Genomic DNA, 13,121 nt, shown 5'->3' on the forward strand with positions numbered 1-13,121 from the left:
AAGCCGAGCGCGTAATGTGCGGAGCGGAGCCGAGCGCGTAATATGCGGAGCGGAGCCGAGCGCGTAATGTGCGGAGCGGAGCCGAGCGTGTAATGTGCGGAGCGGAGCCGAGTGTGTAATGTGCGGAGCCGAGTGTGTAATGTGCGGAGCGGAGCCGAGTGTGTAATGTGCGGAGCCGAGTGTGTAATGTGCGGAGCGGAGCCGAGTGTGTAATGTGCGGAGCGGAGCCGAGTGTGTAATGTGCGGAGCGGAGCCGAGCGTGTAATGTGCGGAGCCGAGCGTGTAATGTGCGGAGCGCAGCCGAGCGTGTAATGTGCGGAGCGGAGCCGAGCGTGTAATGTGCGGACCGGAGCCGAGTGTGTAATGTGCGGAGCGGAGCGTGTAATGTGCGGAGCGGAGCCGAGCGTGTAATGTGCGGAGCGGAGCCGAGTGTGTAATGTGCGGAGCGGAGCGTGTAATGTGCGGAGCGGAGCCGAGCGTGTAATGTGCGGAGCGGAGCCGAGCGTGTAATGAGCGGAGCCGAGTGTGTAATGTGCGGATCCGAGCGTGTAATGTGCGGAGCGGAGCCCAGCGTGTATTGTGCGGAGCGGAGCCGAGCGTGTAATGTGCGGAGCGGAGCCGAGCGTGTAATGAGCGGAGCCAAGTGTGTAATGTGCGGAGCGGAGCCGAGTGTGTAATGTGCGGAGCGGAGCCGAGCGTGTAATGTGCGGAGCGGAGCCGAGCGTGTAATGTGCGGAGCCGAGCGTGTAATGTTCGGAGCGGAGCCGAGCGTATCATGTGCGGAGCCGAGCGTGTAATGTGCGGAGCGGAGCCGAGGGTGTAATGTGCGGAGCGGAGCCGAGCGTGTAATGAGCGGAGCCGAGTGTGTAATGTGCGGAGCGGAGCCGAGTGTGCAATGTGCGGAGCCGAGTGTGTAATGTGCGGAGCCGAGTGTGTAATGTGCGGAGCGGAGCCGAGTATGTAATGTGCGGAGCCGAGTGTGTAATGTGCGGAGCAGAGCCGAGTGTGTAATGTGCGGAGCGGAGCCGAGCGTGTAATGTGCGGAGCCGAGTGTGTAATGTGCGGAGCGGAGCCGAGTGTGTAATGTGCGGAGCGGAGCCGAGTGTGTAATGTGCAGAGCGGAGCCGAGTGTGTAATGTGCGGAGCCAAGTGTGTAATGTGCGGAGCCGAGTGTGTAATGTGCGGAGCGGAGCCGAGTGTGTAATGTGCGGAGCGGAGCCGAGTGCGTAATGTGCGGAGCGGAGCCGAGTGCGTAATGTGCGGAGCGGAGCCGAGTGCGTAATGAGCGGAGCCGAGCGTGTAATGTGCGGAGCGGAGCCGAGCGTGTAATGTGCGGAGCGGAGCCGAGTGTGTAATGTGCGGAGCCGAGTGTGTAATGTGCGGAGCGGAGCCGAGTGTGTAATGTGCGGAGCGGAGCCGAGTGTGTAATGTGCGGAGCGGAGCCGAGCGTGTAATGTGCGGAGCGGAGCCGAGCGTGTAATGTGCGGAGCCGAGCGTGTAATGTGCGGAGCGGAGCCGAGCGTGTAATGTGCGGAGCGGAGCCGAGCGTGTAATGTGCGGAGCGGAGCCGAGCGTGTAATGTGCGGAGCGGAGCCGTGTGTGTAATGTGCTGAGCGGAGCCGAGTGTGTAATGTGCGGAGCGGAGCCGTGTGTGTAATGTGCGGAGCGGAGCCGAGTGTGTAATGTGCGGAGCGGAGCCGAGTGTGTAATGTGCGGAGCGGAGCCGAGTGTGTAATGTGCGGAGCCGAGTGTGTAATGTGCGGAGCGGAGCCCAGTGTGTAATGTGCGGAGCGGAGCCCAGTGTGTAATGTGCGGAGCGGAGCCCAGTGTGTAATGTGCGGAGCCGAGTGTGTAATGTGCGGAGCCGAGTGTGTAATGTGCGGAGCCGAGTGTGTAATGTGCGGAGCGGAGCCGAGTGTGTAATGTGCGGAGCCGAGTGTGTAATGTGCGGAGCAGAGCCGAGCGTGTAATGTGCGGAGCGGAGCCGAGCGTGTAATGTGCGGAGCGGAGCCGAGTGTGTAATGTGCGGAGCGGAGCCGAGTGTGTAATGTGCGGAGCGGAGCCGAGTGTGTAATGTGCAGAGCGGAGCCGAGTGTGTTATGTGCGGAGCCGAGTGTGTAATGTGCGGAGCGGAGCCGAGTGTCTAATGTGCAGAGCCGAGTGTGTAATGTGCGGAGCGGAGCCGAGCGTGTAATGTGCGGAGCGGAGCCGAGCGTGTAATGTGCGGAGCGGAGCCGAGCGTGTAATGTGTGGAGCGGAGCCGAGCGTGTAATGTGCGGAGCGGAGCCCAGTGTGTAATGTGCGGAGCGGAGCCCAGTGTGTAATGTGCGGAGCGGAGCCCAGTGTGTAATGTGCGGAGCGGAGCCGAGCGTGTAATGTGCGGAACGGAGCCGAGTGTGTAATGTGCGGAGCGGAGCCGAGTGTGTAATGTGTGGAGCCGAGTGTGTAATGTGCGGAGCCGAGCGTGTAATGTGCGGAGCGGAGCCGAGGGTGTAATGTGCGGAGCGGAGCCGAGCGTGTAATGAGCGGAGCCGAGTGTGTAATGTGCGGAGCGGAGCCGAGTGTGTAATGTGCGGAGCCGAGTGTGTAATGTGCGGAGCCGAGTGTGTAATGTGCGGAGCGGAGCCGAGTGTGTAATGTGCGGAGCAGAGCCGAGTGTGTAATGTGCGGAGCGGAGCCGAGCGTGTAATGTGCGGAGCGGAGCCGTGTGTGTAATGTGCGGAGCGGAGCCGAGTGTGTAATGTGCGGAGCGGAGCCGAGTGTGTAATGTGCGGAGCGGAGCCGAGTGTGTAATGTGCGGAACCAAGTGTGTAATGTGCGGAGCGGAGCCGAGTGTGTAATGTGCGGAGCTGAGTGTGTAATGTGCGGAGCGGAGCCGAGTGTGTAATGTGCGGAGCGGAGCCGAGCGTGTAATGTGCGGAGGGGAGCCCAGTGTGTAATGTGCGGAGCGGAGCCCAGTGTGTAATGTGCGGAGCGGAGCCCAGTGTGTAATGTGCGGAGCGGAGCCGAGCGTGTAATGTGCGGAACGGAGCCGAGTGTGTAATGTGCGGAGCGGAGCCGAGTGTGTAATGTGCGGAGCCGAGTGTGTAATGTGCGGAGCCGAGCGTGTAATGTGCTTAGCGGAGCCGAGCGTGTAATGTGCGGAGCGGAGCCGAGTGTGTAATGTGCGGAGCCGAGTGTGTAATGTGCGGAGCCGAGTGTGTAATGTGCGGAGCCGAGTGTGTAATGTGCGGAGCGGAGCCGAGCGTGTAATGTGCGGAGCGGAGCCGAGTGTGTAATGTGCGGAGCGGAGCGTGTAATGTGCGGAGCGGAGCCGAGCGTGTAATGTGCGGAGCCGAGTGTGTAATGTGCGGAGCCGAGTGTGTAATGTGCGGAGCCGAGTGTGTAATGTGCGGAGCGGAGCCGAGCGTGTAATGTGCGGAGCGGAGCCGAGTGTGTAATGTGCGGAGCGGAGCCGAGTGTGTAATGTGCGGAGCGGAGCCGAGTGTGTAATGTGCGGAGCGGAGCCGAGTGTGTAATGTGCGGAGCCAAGTGTGTAATGTGCGGAGCGGAGCCGAGTGTGTAATGTGCGGAGCCGAGTGTGTAATGTGCGGAGCCGAGTGTGTAATGTGCGGAGCGGAGCCGAGTGTGTAATGTGCGGAGCGGAGCCGAGCATCTAATGTGCGGAGCGGAGCCGAGTGTGTAATGTGCGGAGCGGAGCCGAGCGTGTAATGTGCAGAGCGGAGCCGAGCGTGTAATGTGCGGAGCGGAGCCGAGCGTGTAATGTGCAGAGCGGAGCCGAGCGTGTAATGTGCAGAGCGGAGCCGAGCGTGTAATGTGCGGAGCGGAGCCGAGCGTGTAATGTGCAGAGCGGAGCCGAGCGTGTAATGTGCGGAGCGGAGCCGAGTGTGTAATGTGCGGAGCGGAGCCGAGTGTGTAATGTGCGGAGCGGAGCCGAGCGTGTAATGTGCGGAGCCGAGCGTGTAATGTGCGGAGCGGAGCCGAGCGCGTAATGTGCGGAGCGGAGCCGAGTGTGTAATGTGCGGAGCGGAGCCGAGTGTGTAATGTGCGGAGCGGAGCCGAGTGTGTAATGTGCGGAGCCAAGTGTGTAATGTGCGGAGTGGAGCCGAGTGTGTAATGTGCGGAGCCGAGTGTGTAATGTGCGGAGCGGAGCCGAGTGTGTAATGTGCGGAGCCGAGTGTGTAATGTGCGGAGCCGAGTGTGTAATGTGCGGAGCGGAGCCGAGTGTGTAATGTGCGGAGCGGAGCCGAGTGTGTAATGTGCGGAGCGGAGCCGAGTGCGTAATGTGCTGAGCGGAGCCGAGTGCGTAATGTGCGGAGCAGAGCCGAGTGCGTAATGTGCGGAGCGGAGCCGAGCGTGTAATGTGCGGAGCGGAGCCGAGTGTGTAATGTGCGGAGCGGAGCCGAGCGTGTAATGTGCGGAGCGGAGCCGAGCGTGTAATGTGCGGAGCGGAGCCGAGCGTGTAATGTGCGGAGCGGAGCCGAGCGTGTAATGTGCGGAGGGGAGCCCAGTGTGTAATGTGCGGAGCGGAGCCCAGTGTGTAATGTGCGGAGCGGAGCCCAGTGTGTAATGTGCGGAGCGGAGCCGAGCGTGTAATGTGCGGAACGGAGCCGAGGGTGTAATGTGTGGAGCGGAGCCGAGTGTGTAATGTGCGGAGCGGAGCCGAGTGTGTAATGTGCGGAGCCGAGTGTGTAATGTGCGGAGCAGAGCCGAGTGTGTAATGTGCGGAGCGGAGCCGAGCGTGTAATGTGCGGAGCGGAGCCGAGCGTGTAATGTGCGGAGCGGAGCCGAGTGTGTAATGTGCGGAGCGGAGCCGAGTGTGTAATGTGCGGAGCGGAGCCGAGTGTGTAATGTGCGGAGCCAAGTGTGTAATGTGCGGAGCGGAGCCGAGTGTGTAATGTGCGGAGCCGAGTGTGTAATGTGCGGAGCGGAGCCGAGTGTGTAATGTGCGGAGCCGAGTGTGTAATGTGCGGAGCCGAGTGTGTAATGTGCGGAGCGGAGCCGAGTGTGTAATGTGCGGAGCGGAGCCGAGTGCGTAATGTGCGGAGCGGAGCCGAGTGCGTAATGTGCGGAGCAGAGCCGAGTGCGTAATGTGCGGAGCGGAGCCGAGCGTGTAATGTGCGGAGCGGAGCCGAGCGTGTAATGTGCGGAGCGGAGCCGAGCGTGTAATGTGCGGAGCGGAGCCGAGTGTGTAATGTGCGGAGCGGAGCCGAGTGTGTAATGTGCGGAGCGGAGCCGAGCGTGTAATGTGCGGAGCCGAGCGTGTAATGTGCGGAGCGGAGCCGAGCGCGTAATGTGCGGAGTGGAGCCGAGCGCGTAATGTGCGGAGCGGAGCCGAGCGTGTAATGTGCGGAGCGGAGCCGAGCGTGTAATTTGCGGAGCGGAGCCGAGCGTGTAATTTGCGGAGCGGAGCCGAGCGTGTAATGTGCGGAGCGGAGCCGAGCGTGTAATGTGCGGAGCCGAGCGTGTAATGTGCGGAGCGGAGCCGAGCGTGTAATGTGCGTAGCGGAGCCGAGCGTGTAATGTGCGGAGCGGAGCCGAGCGTATAATGTGCGGAGCGGAGCCGAGCGTGTAATGTGCGGAGCCGAGCGTGTAATGTGCGGAGCCGAGCGTGTAATGTGCGGAGCGGAGCCGAGGGTGTAATGTGCGGAGCGGAGCCGAGCGTGTAATGAGCGGAGCCGAGCGTGTAATGTGCGGAGCGGAGCCGAGCGTGTAATGTGCGGAGCGTAGCCGAGCGTGTAATGTGCGAAGCCGAGCGTGTAATGTGCGGAGCCGAGCCGAGCGTGTAATGTGCGGAGCGGAGCCGAGCGTGTAATGTGCGGAGCGGAGCCGATCGTGTAATGTGCGGAGCCGAGCGTGTAATGTGCGGAGCGGAGCCGAGCGTGTAATGTGCGGAGCGGAGCCGAGCGTGTAATGAGCGGAGCCGAGCGTGTAATGTGCGGAGCGGAGCCGAGCGTGTAATGTGCGGAGCGTAGCCGAGCGTGTAATGTGCGGAGCCGAGCGTGTAATGTGCGGAGCCGAGCCGAGCGTGTAATGTGCGGAGCCGAGCCGAGCGTGTAATGTGCGGAGCGGAGCCGAGCGTGTAATGTGCGGAGCGGAGCCGATCGTGTAATGTGCGGAGCCGAGCGTGTAATGTGCGGAGCGGAGCTGAGAGTGTAATGTGCGGAGCGGAGCCGAGTGTGTAATGTGCGGAGCCGAGCGTGTAATGTGCGGAGCCGAGCCGAGCGTGTAATGTGCGGAGTCGAGGGTGTAATGTGCGGAGCGGAGCCGAGGGTGTAATGTGCGGAGCGAAGCCGAGCGCGTAATGTGCGGAGCGGAGCCGAGCGCGTAATGTGCGGAGCGGAGCCGAGCGCGTAATGTGCGGAGCGGAGCCGAGCGTGTAATGTGCGGAGCGGAGCCGAGTGTGTAACGTGCGGAGCCGAGTGTGTAATGTGCGGAGCGGAGCCGAGTGTGTAATGTGCGGAGCCGAGTGTGTAATGTGCGGAGCGGAGCCGAGTGTGTAATGTGCGGAGCCGAGTGTGTAATGTGCGGAGCCGAGTGTGTAATGTGCGGAGCGGAGCCGAGCGTGTAATGTGCGGAGCGGAGCCGAGTGTGTAATGTGCGGAGCGGAGCCGAGTGTGTAATGTGCGGAGCGGAGCCGAGTGTGTAATGTGCGGAGCGGAGCAGAGTGTGTAATGTGCGGAGCGGAGCCGAGCGTGTAATGTGCGGAGCGGAGCCGAGCGTGTATTGTGCGGAGCCGAGCGTGTAATGTGCGGAGCGGAGCCGAGTGTGTAATGTGCGGAGCCGAGTGTGTAATGTGCGGAGCGGAGCCGAGTGTGTAATGTGCAGAGCCGAGTGTGTAATGTGCGGAGCGGAGCCGAGTGTGTAATGTGCGGAGCGGAGCCGAGCGTGTAATGTGCGGAGCGGAGCCGAGCGTGTAATGTGCGGAGCGGAGCCGAGCGTGTAATGTGCGGAGCGGAGCCCAGTGTGTAATGTGCGGAGCGGAGCCCAGTGTGTAATGTGCGGAGCGGAGCCCAGTGTGTAATGTGCGGAGCGGAGCCGAGCGTGTAATGTGCGGAACGGAGCCGAGTGTGTAATGTGCGGAGCGGAGCCGAGTGTGTAATGTGCGGAGCCGAGTGTGTAATGTGCGGAGCCGAGCGTGTAATGTGCTTAGCGGAGCCGAGGGTGTAATGTGTGGAGCGGAGCCGAGCGTGTAATGTGCGGAGCGGAGCCGAGTGTGTAATGTGCGGAGCCGAGTGTGTAATGTGCGGAGCCGAGTGTGTAATGTGCGGAGCCGAGTGTGTAATGTGCGGAGCCGAGCGTGTAATGTGCGGAGCGGAGCCGAGCGTGTAACGTGCGGAGCGGAGCCGAGTGTGTAATGTGCGGAGCGGAGCCGAGTGTGTAATGTGCGGAGCGGAGCCGAGTGTGTAATGTGCGGAGAGGAGCCGAGTGTGTAATGTGCGGAGCCAAGTCTGTAATGTGCGGAGCGGAGCCGAGTGTGTAATGTGCGGAGCCGAGTGTGTAATGTGCGGAGCGGAGCCGGGTGTGTAATGTGCGGAGCCGAGTGTGTAATGTGCGGAGCCGAGTGTGTAATGTGCGGAGCGGAGCCGAGTGTGTAATGTGCGGAGCGGAGCCGAGCGTGTAATGTGCGGAGCGGAGCCGAGTGTGTAATGTGCGGAGCGGAGCCGAGCGTGTAATGTGCAGAGCGGAGCCGAGCGTGTAATGTGCGGAGCGGAGCCGAGTGTGTAATGTGCGGAGCGGAGCCGAGTGTGTAATGTGCGGAGCGGAGCCGAGTGTGTAATGTGCGGAGCGGAGCCGAGCGTGTAATGTGCGGAGCCGAGCGTGTAATGTGCGGAGCGGAGCCGAACGTGTAATGTGCGGAGCGGAGCCGAGCGTGTAATGTGCGGAGCGGAGCCCAGTGTGTAATGTGCGGAGCGGAGCCCAGTGTGTAATGTGCGGAGCGGAGCCGAGCGTGTAATGTGCGGAGCCAAGTCTGTAATGTGCGGAGCGGAGCCGAGTGTGTAATGTGCGGAGCCGAGTGTGTAATGTGCGGAGCGGAGCCGGGTGTGTAATGTGCGGAGCCGAGTGTGTAATGTGCGGAGCGGAGCCGAGTGTGTAATGTGCGGAGCGGAGCCGAGCGTGTAATGTGCGGAGCGGAGCCGAGCGTGTAATGTGCGGAGCGGAGCCGAGCGTGTAATGTGCAGAGCGGAGCCGAGCGTGTAATGTGCGGAGCGGAGCCGAGTGTGTAATGTGCGGAGCGGAGCCGAGTGTGTAATGTGCGGAGCGGAGCCGAGTGTGTAATGTGCGGAGCGGAGCCGAGCGTGTAATGTGCGGAGCCGAGCGTGTAATGTGCGGTGCGGAGCCGAGCGCGTAATGTGCGGAGCGGAGCCGAGCGTGTAATGTGCGGAGCCGAGCGTGTAATGTGCGTAGCGGAGCCGAGCGTGTAATGTGCGGAGCGGAGCCGAACGTGTAATGTGCGGAGCGGAGCCGAGCGTGTAATGTGCGGAGCGGAGCCCAGTGTGTAATGTGCGGAGCGGAGCCCAGTGTGTAATGTGCGGAGCGGAGCCGAGCGTGTAATGAGCGGAGCCGAGCGTGTAATGTGCGGAGCGGAGCCGAGCGTGTAATGTGCGGAGCGGAGCCGAGCGTGTAATGTGCGGAGCCGAGCGTGTAATGTGCGGAGCCGAGCCGAGCGTGTAATGTGCGGAGCCGAGCGTGTAATGTGCGGAGCCGAGCCGAGCGTGTAATGTGCGGAGCCGAGCCGAGCGTGTAATGTGCGGAGCCGAGCCGAGCGTGTAATGTGCGGAGCCGAGCGTGTAATGTGCGGAGCGGAGCCGAGCGTGTAATGTGCGGAGCGGAGCCGAGTGTGTAATGTGCGCAGCCGAGCGTGTAATGTGCGGAGCGGAGCCGAGCGTGTAATGTGCGGAGCGGAGCCGAGCGTGTAATGAGCGGAGCCGAGGGTGTAATGTGCGGAGCGGAGCCGAGGGTGTAATGTGCGGAGCGAAGCCGAGCGCGTAATGTGCGGAGCGGAGCCGAGCGCGTAATATGCGGAGCGGAGCCGAGCGCGTAATGTGCGGAGCGGAGCCGAGCGTGTAATGTGCGGAGCGGAGCCGAGTGTGTAATGTGCGGAGCCGAGTGTGTAATGTGCGGAGCGGAGCCGAGTGTGTAATGTGCGGAGCCGAGTGTGTAATGTGCGGAGCGGAGCCAAGTGTGTAATGTGCGGAGCGGAGCCGAGTGTGTAATGTGCGGAGCGGAGCCGAGCGTGTAATGTGCGGAGCCGAGCGTGTAATGTGCGGAGCGCAGCCGAGCGTGTAATATGCGGAGCGGAGCCGAGCGTGTAATGTGCGGACCGGAGCCGAGTGTGTAATGTGCGGAGCGGAGCGTGTAATGTGCGGAGCGGAGCCGAGCGTGTAATGTGCGGAGCGGAGCCGAGTGTGTAATGTGCGGAGCGGAGTGTGTAATGTGCGGAGCGGAGCCGAGCGTGTAATGTGCGGAGCGGAGCCGAGCGTGTAATGAGCGGAGCCGAGTGTGTAATGTGCGGATCCGAGCGTGTAATGTGCGGAGCGGAGCCCAGCGTGTAATGTGCGGAGCGGAGCCGAGCGTGTAATGTGCGGAGCGGAGCCGAGCGTGTAATGAGCGGAGCCAAGTGTGTAATGTGCGGAGCGGAGCCGAGTGTGTAATGTGCGGAGCGGAGCCGAGCGTGTAATGTGCGGAGCGGAGCCGAGCGTGTAATGTGCGGAGCCGAGCGTGTAATGTTCGGAGCGGAGCCGAGCGTATCATGTGCGGAGCCGAGCGTGTAATGTGCGGAGCGGAGCCGAGGGTGTAATGTGCGGAGCGGAGCCGAGCGTGTAATGAGCGGAGCCGAGTGTGTAATGTGCGGAGCGGAGCCGAGTGTGCAATGTGCGGAGCCGAGTGTGTAATGTGCGGAGCCGAGTGTGTAATGTGCGGAGCGGAGCCGAGTATGTAATGTGCGGAGCCGAGTGTGTAATGTGCGGAGCAGAGCCGAGTGTGTAATGTGCGGAGCGGAGCCGAGCGTGTAATGTGCGGAGCCGAGTGTGTAATGTGCGGAGCGGAGCCGAGTGTGTAATGTGCGGAGCGGAGCCGAGTGTGTAATGTGCAGAGCGGAGCCGAGTGTGTAATGTGCGGAGCCAAGTGTGTAATGTGCGGAGCCGAGTGTGTAATGTGCGGAGCGGAGCCGAGTGTGTAATGTGCGGAGCGGAGCCGAGTGCGTAATGTGCGGAGCGGAGCCGAGTGTGTAATGTGCGGAGCCGAGTGTGTAATGTGCGGAGCGGAGCCCAGTGTGTAATGTGCGGAGCGGAGCCCAGTGTGTAATGTGCGGAGCGGAGCCCAGTGTGTAATGTGCGGAGCCGAGTGTGTAATGTGCGGAGCCGAGTGTGTAATGTGCGGAGCGGAGCCGAGTGTGTAATGTGCGGAGCCGAGTGTGTAATGTGCGGAGCAGAGCCGAGCGTGTAATGTGCGGAGCGGAGCCGAGCGTGTAATGTGCGGAGCGGAGCCGAGTGTGTAATGTGCGGAGCGGAGCCGAGTGTGTAATGTGCGGAGCGGAGCCGAGTGTGTAATGTGCAGAGCGGAGCCGAGTGTGTAATGTGCGGAGCCGAGTGTGTAATGTGCGGAGCGGAGCCGAGTGTCTAATGTGCAGAGGCGAGTGTGTAATGTGCGGAGCGGAGCCGAGCGTGTAATGTGCGGAGCGGAGCCGAGCGTGTAATGTGCGGAGCGGAGCCGAGCGTGTAATGTGTGGAGCGGAGCCGAGCGTGTAATGTGCGGAGCGGAGCCCAGTGTGTAATGTGCGGAGCGGAGCCCAGTGTGTAATGTGCGGAGCGGAGCCCAGTGTGTAATGTGCGGAGCGGAGCCGAGCGTGTAATGTGCGGAACGGAGCCGAGTGTGTAATGTGCGGAGCGGAGCCGAGTGTGTAATGTGCGGAGCCGAGTGTGTAATGTGCGGAGCCGAGCGTGTAATGTGCGGAGCGGAGCCGAGGGTGTAATGTGCGGAGCGGAGCCGAGCGTGTAATGAGCGGAGCCGAGTGTGTAATGTGCGGAGCGGAGCCGAGTGTGTAATGTGCGGAGCCGAGTGTGTAATGTGCGGAGCCGAGTGTGTAATGTGCGGAGCGGAGCCGAGTGTGTAATGTGCGGAGCAGAGCCGAGTGTGTAATGTGCGGAGCGGAGCCGAGCGTGTAATGTGCGGAGCGGAGCCGTGTGTGTAATGTGCGGAGCGGAGCCGAGTGTGTAATGTGCGGAGCGGAGCCGAGTGTGTAATGTGCGGAGCGGAGCCGAGTGTGTAATGTGCGGAGCCAAGTGTGTAATGTGCGGAGCGGAGCCGAGTGTGTAATGTGCGGAGCTGAGTGTGTAATGTGCGGAGCGGAGCCGAGTGTGTAATGTGCGGAGCGGAGCCGAGTGTGTAATGTGCGGAGCGGAGCCAAGTGCGTAATGTGCGGAGCGGAGCCGAGTGCGTAATGTGCGGAGCGGAGCCGAGTGCGTATTGTGCGGAGTGGAGCCGAGTGCGTAATGAGCGGAGCCGAGCGTGTAATGTGCGGAGCGGAGCCGAGCGTGTAATGTGCGGAGCGGAGCCGAGCGCGTAATGTGCGGAGCGGAGCCGAGCGCGTAATGTGCGGAGCGGAGCCGAGCGCGTAATGTGCGGAGCGGAGCCGAGCGTGTAATGTGCGGAGCCGAGCTTGTAATGTGCGAAGCGGAGCCGAGTGCGTAATGTGCGGAGCGGAGCCGAGTGCGTAATGAGCGGAGCCGAGCGTGTAATGTGCGGAGCGGAGCCGAGCGTGTAATGTGCGGAGCGGAGCCGAGCGTGTAATGTGCGGAGCGGAGCCGAGCGCGTAATGTGCGGAGCGGAGCCGAGCGCATAATGTGCGGAGCGGAGCCGAGCGCGTAATGTGCGGAGCGGAGCCGAGCGTGTAATGTGCGGAGCGGAGCCGAGCGTGTAATGTGCGGAGCGGAGCCGAGTGTGTAATGTGCGGAGCCGAGCGTGTAATGTGCGGAGCGGAGTCGAGCGTGTAATGTGCGTAGCGGAACCGAGCGTGTAATGTGCGGAGCGGAGCCGAGCGTGTAATGTGCGGAGCGGAGCCGAGCGTGTAATGTGCGGAGCGGAGCCCAGCGTGTAATGTGCGGAGCGGAGCCGAGCGTGTAATGTGCGGAGCCGAGCGTGTAATGTGCGGAGCCGAGCGTGTAATGTGCGGAGCGGAGCCGAGTGTGTAATGTGCGGAGCGGAGCCGAGTGTGTAATGTGCGGAGCGGAGCCGAGTGTGTAATGTGCGGAGCGGAGCCGAGTGTGTAATGTGCGGAGCGGAGCCGAGTGTGTAATGTGCGGAGCCGAGTGTGTAATGTGCGGAGCGGAGCCGAGTGTGTAATGTGCGGAGCGGAGCCGAGTGTGTAATGTGCGGAGCGGAGCCGACTGTGTAATGTGCAGAGCGGAGCCGAGTGTGTAATGTGCGGAGCCAAGTGTGTAATGTGCGGAGCCGAGGGTGTAATGTGCGGAGCCGAGTGTGTAATGTGCGGAGCGGAGCCGAGTGTGTAATGTGCGGAGCCGAGTGTGTAATGTGCGGAGCGGAGCCGAGCGTGTAATGTGCGGAGCGGAGCCGAGCGTGTAATGTGCGGAGCGGAGCCGAGCGTGTAATGAGGGTAACCAAGTGTGTAATGTGCGGAGCGGAGCCGAGTGTGTAATGTGCGGAGCGGAGCCGAGCGTGTAATGAGCGGAGCCGAGTGTGTAATGTGCGGAGCGGAGCCGAGTGTGTAATGTGCGGAGCCGAGTGTGTAATGTGCGGAACGGAGCCGAGTGTGTAATGTGCGGAGCGGAGCCGAGCGTGTAATGTGCGGAGCCGAGCGTGTAATGTGCGGTGCGGAGCCGAGCGCGTAATGTGCGGAGCGGAGCCGAGCGTGTAATGTGCGGAGCCGAGCGTGTAATGTGCGTAGCGGAGCCGAGCGTGTAATGTGCGGAGCGGAGCCGAACGTGTAATGTGCGGAGCGGAGCCGAGCGTGTAATGTGCGGAGCGGAGCCCAGTGTGTAATGTGCGGAGCGGAGCCCAGTGTGTAATGTGCGGAGCGGAGCCGAGCGTGTAATGAGCGGAGCCGAGCGTGTAATGTGCGGAGCGGAGCCGAGCGTGTAATGTGCGGAGCGGAGCCGAGC

The sequence above is a fragment of the Phyllobates terribilis genome, unplaced genomic scaffold (assembly GCF_046119375.1).
Source record: "Phyllobates terribilis strain yellow unplaced genomic scaffold, ASM4611937v1 Scaffold_1__5_contigs__length_1240528914, whole genome shotgun sequence".
NCBI lineage: Eukaryota > Metazoa > Chordata > Amphibia > Anura > Dendrobatidae > Phyllobates > Phyllobates terribilis.